This window comes from Cydia splendana, unplaced genomic scaffold (assembly GCF_910591565.1).
Source record: "Cydia splendana unplaced genomic scaffold, ilCydSple1.2 scaffold_81_ctg1, whole genome shotgun sequence".
NCBI lineage: Eukaryota > Metazoa > Arthropoda > Insecta > Lepidoptera > Tortricidae > Cydia > Cydia splendana.
This window is the reverse complement of record NW_026946907.1, coordinates 172,837-182,040: the sequence shown is the minus strand read 5'-3', so window position 1 is coordinate 182,040 and position 9,204 is coordinate 172,837. Positions and strand designations below refer to the sequence as shown.

General features: G+C 39.0%; 1 long non-coding RNA gene across 1 annotated transcript; it reads left to right on the top strand.

Moving 5' to 3' along the window:
* Positions 1 to 5,487: 5,487 nt before the first annotated feature.
* LOC134805931 (uncharacterized) lies at positions 5,488 to 7,892 on the top strand. The gene is made up of 3 exons (XR_010146435.1): positions 5,488 to 5,650; positions 6,230 to 6,363; positions 6,591 to 7,892. It is a non-coding gene; the product is annotated as an uncharacterized LOC134805931 (long non-coding RNA).
* Positions 7,893 to 9,204: the final 1,312 nt, after the last annotated feature.

Genomic DNA, 9,204 nt, shown 5'->3' with positions numbered 1-9,204 from the left:
TTCTTATATGGCGCAGAGACGTGGACCTTAAAGAAAGCCGACCGTGACCGCATTGATGCTTTTGAGATGTGGTGCTGGCGCAGGATGCTGGGGATTCCCTGGACAGCACATCGCACCAACGTATCGATTCTTCAGGAGCTCAAGATCCAGACGAGGCTTTCTACCACCTGCCTGCGAAGGATTCTGGAGTACTTCGGACACATAGCCAGGAAAAGCAGCGATAATCTCGAAAAATTAGTGGTCACTGGCAAAGTGGAAGGAAACAGACCTAGGGGCAGAAGCCCGATACGTTGGACTGACCAGGTTCGCACCACCCTCGACACCACCGTACACGACGGTCTTCACGAGGCAGCAGATAGAAGTGTGTGGCGCCGAGTGGTCCACACAAAACTATTTCGACGAGATGGTCACGACCCTCAGCATTGAGGAAACCGACGCGAGGAGGAGGAGAAACAATTATACCTAGGTACTTATAGGAACTTAAATCACCAACTACCATCACTATTGCCCTAAGTCTCTATATTCATTTATAAAATCAACGTACATTGATTTAAGTTCAGGTTGTTTACTAAAGCGCTTTTCTAAATTAAATAAGCGCTTCTTAGCTATGTTAAATGTGTTGCCTAGGCAGTCTGGTGTGTCTTTTAATAAAGGTAAACGCACTACACACCTGCCGTCATATAGGTATTTTCAACAAAGTGTTTTTCTATAGGGTGAGACTCGAACTCACTCCCATTTTTGATGGTGTCCGCTTCTGACGGCAGCTCCTCTGTCTCCCAAAACTTTGTCATTTGGGCAGACAGATCAGTTAGACAAAGATGGCTACGTGTGGTTGCCGAATTTACATGTGTAGTGGCTCCCTCTACCGGGCCAGCTACTAGCCACCCAAGTTTAGATGGGATTAGGAAGGTGCGCTGGCTCGTTGGCATTGATTTTGCAGCACCTGTTACGATTGACCAAAACATTTCCACTCCCAATAGCATATCAATTTGGGATGGGACATTAAAAGTTGGATCTGCCAGTTGCATAGAAGCAGGTAATTTAAGGTGACTAACGTCAACATATTTTATAGGGAAGCGATCAGTTATTTGGTCTAAAACTAGAAAGTCTAGATTGGCATTGAAATCGCTTATTTTAGATTTAATATGAGCTGCACAACGTACAGGCTTATAGGTCAGAGGCGTGTTTCCTATTCCTGTAACATTTGAGGCAGTTAGAGGCTGAAGATCAAGTTGCAAACGTTGTCTTAATGCTTCAGTAAGATAATTCGACTGTGAGCAGCTATCTAAAAGACACTTCACAGTTTCCTTTTTATTGTTGAAAGGGTTAACTATTTCAATTAGAGCTGTTGAGAGCAATGCTTCACTATTGGTAAGCAAAGTATTAGCAGTGAAGGTGTGAGGCACCTCTGCACTGTCAGAAGTTAGCATAGTGGAGGAGCATGCGACATTAACCCTAGTACTATCGGTTGACTGGACTGTCTGTTCCATGTGAGCTCCACTAGAAGAAGTGTTAGTTGGTGTGGTGTGTAGGTATGTGTTGTGACGTCTCTTACATACGCGGCAACCATTTAATTTGCATGCTCGGGTCTCGTGGTCCGGTCGGAGGCAGACATGGCACAGCTTCAGGGTGGACGCCCGCGCCCAGCGCTCGTCGACTGACATTTTTCTAAAAGCTGGGCAGTCGTACACCCTGTGATCACCTTGGCACACGACGCACGGCCGACCCTTGTTGTCACTTTGTTTCTCTGAAATCATGAAGGTTTTTATGTTTTTATCATGTTTAAATTAAGTTTTATTAGCCACAGGCTCTGGCTTGTGGTTAGTTTGTTTATCCCGCTTTGAGCGGTAGAGGTTTTCCAATATATCTGCACGATTCATTAAAAATTCCCTAAAATCTTCGAGTGTTGGCCACTCCTTAAGTGTGTTTCTATGTTCTTCCCATTTTGAATTAGTATTAGTGTCCAATTTTGCAACTAACAAATGTACTAACATTGTATCCCAGTGCTCCGTTGGTTGACCCAATGTTTTAAGGGCACGGAGGTTTTTAGTAACATGGTCGCTTAAAAATCTTAATGATTTGTCAGTTTCTCGCTGTATTGTTTCTACATTAAATAAGGCATTTAAGTGGTTAGTAATTAGTTGCCTTTTGTTACTGAACCTGTCGCACAAAAGGTTCCAGGCTTCAGTGTAGTTGGCAGCGGAAACTTCTAAATTTGCTATGACTCTCGAAGCTTCTCCTTCAAGATAGGAACTCAGATAATGAAACTTATGGATAGGTTTAATGTGTTCATTATTATGAATTAATGATTCATAAAGGTCTTTGAATTCCATCCATTTATAATAAGATCCATCAAATTTAGAGATTTTAATTTGAGGCAGCTTGAAGCCGAGATGCTCCGAGTGACAGCCGCCTGATGAACAGGTTTTGACAGAAGTCTCCGGTGATACTTTTTGAGCCTGAGAGCGCTCCAGTATACTCTGGGCTGTAGCTATGGCAGTGTTAATATGGGTCTCATTAGTATCCCGTTCTGAAAGTTCACTGTCGAGATTGTCAGAATTAGCTACTTCTATCGAAGTTTGCAGCTCATCAAGGCGCGTGGACAACTCTATAACTTTGTTTAATCTTAAGGTCAGCTCATTAAATTTAACACCGGTTAGAATTTCATCATCTGTAATTGTTTTTAAGTAGCCACGGAATTTAGAAACCTGGCCTTTTATGGAGCCACGTTTAACACGCAGTTCTGCCAAAAGAGCTTCCCTTTTTGCAGCTTCAGTCATGTTGAATTATATTTTTAGCTGAGCTAGCAAGTCCAACAATAAAATTTTAAATAAAATGCAAGTTTAAAGTTATCCACGTCAGAAAATAAAAATTGGCAAAACAGCTTACGCCCCTTATTGACTTCAACAGCTACGCAGAGGTCCCTTGGTGTGTCGCGACAGCTTTCGTCTTTACTCTGGACAACTTGCCACGTGTTGACAGAAGTGGGCGTGGCACGGTTCCGTGGCACGCGGCACGCACTTCGACAGGCTGTCCACTGAAATCGTGCAAAAGAATATGTGCATATGCGAACACAAACCAAGATGCAAGCAGGGGTGAAGTTAAAAAGAATCTGAAAGGTCAGCGCACGGGAAAAACTATTTATGTCAAACTTAAAAAGAACACAAGTTTGGGCCTTTAAATGCGAAGAATTAAGCGTGAATGAGTGATCAAATGGTTTCGTCACGAATTAAAAATGGCACATGCAATTTCACTGTTTTTTAGAAAAGTACGTCTTTAAATTTAAAATGGAATTAATAATAGCACTTCACTATAGTTTATGTAATTAAGAAAGCCCTGATAGGCGTTTAAGCAGAATTAATAAAGTTAACAGTAGGCATATGCCAACGTGGTTTGAGGTTAGGAAGCGAGCGCACACACGATATCACACTTTAAAGAAGTATTCTGAAAGTAAAGCACAAATGAAGGCAATAATTACACAATAAGCACTCTTTTAAGGTTAGGTTGTAAGGGACTTCAATGATATTTAAGTTTAGATTTTTAGAGCAAGTTGTCAAGTGAGGTTAAGTAAAGGTCAGAGATGTCAGAGTCAAAGTACTAAGTTATCTATGGGAATGTTGAATTTACGTTACAATTTAGGCAAAGGAATTTTAAGTTGAGTTTATTAAAGGAGTTTAAGTTGGATTAAGATTTTAAGCTAAGTAAAGGATTTTAAGTTGAAAGTTAAGTTGATGCAAAAGGTATTTAAGGTAAGAATGGCAAAGGTAAGTGGTTAGGTGGCAAGGGGGTAAGGTAAGAACGGGTTATGTTGGGCACCCCTCACGGCACTTTCCTCGTTTCGCCAGCCGCCACGCGCTGCCGCCTTGTTGCTATGCGCCTACGCTCCTCTTGGTTTTGACCCGGACCCAGTCGCCGCTGCCTTCCCTCGTTGATCTTCGGTTTCTTGGGCTGGCGGCGATGGTTGGCAGTGTTGGTCGTTGGTGGTTTGCGTCGGCGCCGGCTCCAGGCCCACGGCGTCCCAAGATGGCGGCTGATGCTCAGGCACTGTAAAAATTGCTAAGGTATTCCGCGCGTGTCCTGTCACTGGTCGCCAATTTATGTTTGAGCCTTTTGGGCTATTTAAATAAAACTATGGATCAAAAAATATACCATTCTTTTAATGGTGAAAATGTACAATACAAGGTTCGTTTTAAGTCTAGGACACGCGCGTTCGCTTCAATGGTTAGATTGCAAGAGGGAGATGAGAGTGGTCCGCTGCCTGGGGATGAGTCTTATAGGCGAAACATTGGCGCTAGCATCGCACTTTCTGATTGGCCGCTGATCTCGCCGTACATGTTGGCATCTTGGGCTGCATCTCCACACATCATTGGTTGGTTCGAAGCTGGCAGGGTTGCCAGAGCGCTAACACTCTCTATGTTATGAATTTCGTTACAACTTCCAAACAGCAAACATTGCTAGTAGCCAAACATTGCTAATCAATTGTATACAGGCGTCTAAAATAATGTACTATAATGCTGCAATACGTCCTTCTGGAGTCACGCCCCGACATATACATGTCAAAAGCGCCTTACAAATGGCTAAATAGTGCCATACAAATGTCGATCTTTAAACGTCCATATCTAGCTTACTATAAAAAGTAGAGAGGTGACTCGTACAGTATATTTTTTGTTGTTAAGAACCCTTCCTAAAACGATGATTATAAATCAGATTTTTCAAAAATAAAAAATTGCCATACAAATGTCGAAAAAACACCCTCTTAAAAAATTGACCCGTAAAATGTTGCGTTTTTTTCATATTATTTTACAAATCCAAATTAATTTGCACGTTCGTGCATTTACAGATAATTCCTGAACGTCACTTTCGTGCATGCGATTTTTCCAATGACCCTTGGATTTTTTTTATCATTTTTTACGTGTATTTTATTACAAATGAAAACGGTTCACATGCATTTTTCATGAGTTTTTGCAAAATATTTTTCCCGGCCGTAAAGGGATAATTTAACTAAAACCGATTAAACTTTGTTACAGAAAGAATAAAAACCAGGCAGATATTCAATTGAATCAGGGATCATTTGCATTTGAAGATACGTTATAAAACGTTCAATTAAAAGTGCTATACATTATTTTCATTTTTATACTATTATCGATGTGATTTATAAGTGTTATTATTATTTTATTTTACATCCAAAGCTCAAAACGGGGATTTGGCAGACCACGTCGGCGATGGCGAGACGAGCTAGACTCCCTTTTTAAAAGAATGGCCGAAGACTGCTCAGAACCGGGAAGAATGGAAAAAACGAGGGAGGCCTTTGCCCAGCAGTGGGATACAACAGGCTCTCAATAATAATAATAATAAAAAAAGATCTAAAGCAGTTCCACGCCATCGTCTTCTAAGCTCAATTCAACTAGTGTAGCTAACAATCTACATCTGTCAAAACATAACGAGGTAAAAATCATGTACATCAACATGAAATACAGTACTCTTATTATAATTTTAAATGATTTCTTTAACTTTGTTTTAGACACTTAACATTTCCACACTTTCGTCTCTTAAGACTAATTCAACTAACCCTACCGGAAAATCCTCAATGCCACTACTTGAAGAAGTGATTCCACGGTTAAGGCCCAGAGAAGTATCAAAGAAGAGTCCTGTAAGAATTGTATTTATTGATACAGTCTTTAATTTATTGATATACTCAGGATTAATTTAAGTTTAAGGATCACCAAATGAATTCAAATTCAAATTCAATTCCTTTAATACGGTGTAAACGTATATGTCAATAAAATACAAAAATAAAAACACACACACACACACACATATCTAAAACTAATTAAACCTAAACAACACACACGTCAATTAATTTAAAGAAAAAATATTACACAATATTAATACCCACAAAATAAATTCTTAAAATAATTATATAATCAATGTCCGTAAAATTCATTAATACTATAAAAGGCTTTATCAATTAAATAGTTTTTGAGTTTACTGACAAACATCTCATAAGAAGTTGCCTCTTTGATTTCCGGGCTCAAGCTATTGAATATTTTTACGCCAACTACCCTCAATGAGTTCCGAACGAACACTTTTTATATTTCATTCTAACTGTTAAAAGTGTTGATTTTTTAACCTTTCCGTAGAACCTATTTATCTAGAATTGATTTCTGCATTATGAGTACAGAAAAAGTATCTTTCGAAACCCTTGTACATTTGCCGCATTTTATTCTAGATATCCAGCGAGACAGCAGCAACAACATTTAAGGATGATACAAAAAAAAACTACAAGAAACGACAGTATTCGAGGAAGAAATGAGTGATACGGAAATGTCATTGACAATAGAAACGGATGTCGAAAATATCACGGTATTTGATATTTTTCACTTTAAAACAATAGTGTATTTCTTTTTATTTTGAGTTTTTTATGTTGTGATAATCTTATAGCAAATTCATTATTATTAATTTTACGATCATTACACATATTTATTTTCAAAAATAATTGTATAATTGCAATAACACATGCCTTTAAATGTTTTGTTTGTTTATGAAGGCTAGCTGGTGAATTATGTATATGTGGAATTCAATTGTTTCAGATACCAAACAAAGTTGTTGAGGGACGGAGCATAATAGACTTTGAATTCTTTATGAAACAGTTAACTGATATTGAGACACACGGTGAGAAATTCGGTTGTAGGCTGAGCAATCTCAATTTAGTTCGAGAGAAACAAACGGGACTCAAATCAGTTTTTTTTTTATAAATGTCGTATGTGTGGTTGCAAATTTCAGCTAAAGACATGCGATGACGATGCATTAAAATTAGATATCAATCCGGGCGCTGTATCGGGCGCCATTGTCACTGGAATTGGGTTGTCGAATCTGAACGAAGTAAATACTTCAATGGATTTACCAACCATGGCGTTCCCACTGTATAGCTCAACTCACGATGATGTCGCAGAAATGTGGCGCATAACTGCCGAGCAAACAATGCAAAAACTGCCGAAGAAGAGCGAGATGCTGCAATATCACGTGGTGATGTCAATGATGCAGGGATTGCAACGGTGCCTGTAGAAGCAGACGCCTGTTGGAGTAAACGGTCCTATTGAACCAACTATTCGGCTCTATCTGGTTGTGCTGCTATCATTGGCGAGCATACCGGAAAAGTACTTCATATCGGAGCTCGCAACAGGTATTGCGTCATATGTGCTCGTGGTCAAAAAAAAAAACCTTCCCCCTCGTCAACATAATTGCACCAAAAATCATGTAGGATCAGCAACAAGCATGGAGCAAGCAATATTGGTGGAAGGTTTTAAGTGCTCGGTAGAAGAGAGGAACCTTATATACAAAACATTAATAGCCGATGGTGATTCCAGCACATACAAGAACATTGTTGATAGTAGGCCATATCCAGATGTTTTTATACAAAAAATAGAGTGCACCAACCACCTGTTACGTAACTATAACGGAAAAAATATGCAACTGCCGAAAGATACAACGATTCCTTTAAAAGAACGCAAACTTTTAACTTCGGATCACATAACTAGACTTCGTACAGCTATCCGCTCAGCAAGCAAGTATAGAAATGAATAAAATAACTCCAACGAGACCAAGATTAAAAATTTACAAAAAGATATAATTAACAGTATTTACCACATCTTTGGAGATCACGCAGATTGTGAAGATTACTACTGCACACAAGAAAGAAAAGCAGAACAAAATTTAGTTCCACCCACTCGAACCAACGTTAATGAAGAAATTAAGAAAAAATGCATCACAGCTGGCTCTTAACTCCAGAAGTCTCTTGTGTAATTTCACTAATAATCGAGCCGAACAATTTAATAGCATGGTCGCAAAAGTAGTGGGAGGCAAGAGAGTATTTTTTTCCTTAAAGGACTCGTACAGAGTCGAGGACTACTTGACAGACAAACATGCATGGTCCAAACCAGAAACTGTAATAACGACAAGAAGCAATTAAAAGCATTGTATTATGTGTAGAGTTAAAGGTGACTCAGCTCAGGTAAGAATGCACATCAAATTGTATGAAAGCATCTCATAACAATCAGTCAGATTCATATAATATGTATTCTCATTTCTTTTATTGATTTTATTTTCTTTTCCTTTTGTAAGAATTTGATATGTTTTCTGAAAGAGCTACGTATTTGTATAAAGTTATGTACTCACTGAGTATAATTGCATGAATTCTATAGTAATTTAAATTGTATTTTTCTTAATTACTCGTAATGCATGTTAATTATAAGATGTAATAATGTTTTGAAAAGATGTGTCCCGCCGAGTTTACCCTCCTCCAATTGAGGGGGGATTTAAATCTTCTCGGGTCAGAGGTGTACGGTTGGAGCCGGTAAAGGTTTATTTGACGTTCATAAGCGCATTGTAATATGCCTACTTGAATAAACTATTTTTTATCTTATCTTTTATCTTTATACAAAGCACGCTGCTATGCCGCGGTTGTAGCCTTTAATACCGGCAAAGCTCAGTGCACCCTTTACAAAACTCTGTTGAGCAAGAGCCCTGGGGTAACTTTAAAAAGGCTAGAGCGTAAGCGACACGCTGTAAATGAGTTGCGTACGGAAAAATCTAAACGATATGGGAAAAGAATACTTTTCAGCCAAACTGACGGGCAATACGGCCTAGAATGTCAGCGTCCTGACATGAAAAAAAAAGATTGTGACCATGCCAAAGACCTGTTTTTAGATCACCTTAAAAAGCAGGCTTTAAAGCGGTTCGAAATAGAACGCAGCACCATTTTACAAGCATTCTGACAGCATCACTGTTTGGTAAAATCTGTAAGAGGCGTCCTAATTTGAACTCAGCACCCTTGGTGAAATCTAATCTATACAGGTATGATTTAAGCCATGTTCCATCTATAAGACATGGGAAAGAAAATGAAGCCAAGGCTCTGGAACAACTAGGTACGCAAGAGAATATCAATATACAAAAGTGTGGGTTGTTTATTCACGAACAATACTGTTTTTTTGGGGGCTTCTCCAGACGGCATCTGCCAAGAGGGGGCAGTAGAAATTAAATGCCCATTTTCCGCATTTGGTGTCGACCCAGACGAAGCGATTGCGACAAAAAAAATCAAATGTTTCAAACGAAACAATGCCGAGAGTGATATCATGGATATCAATCATGATTGGTATTATCAAATTCAGGGTCAGCTTCATATTGCAAACAAACGTGTTTGTATAT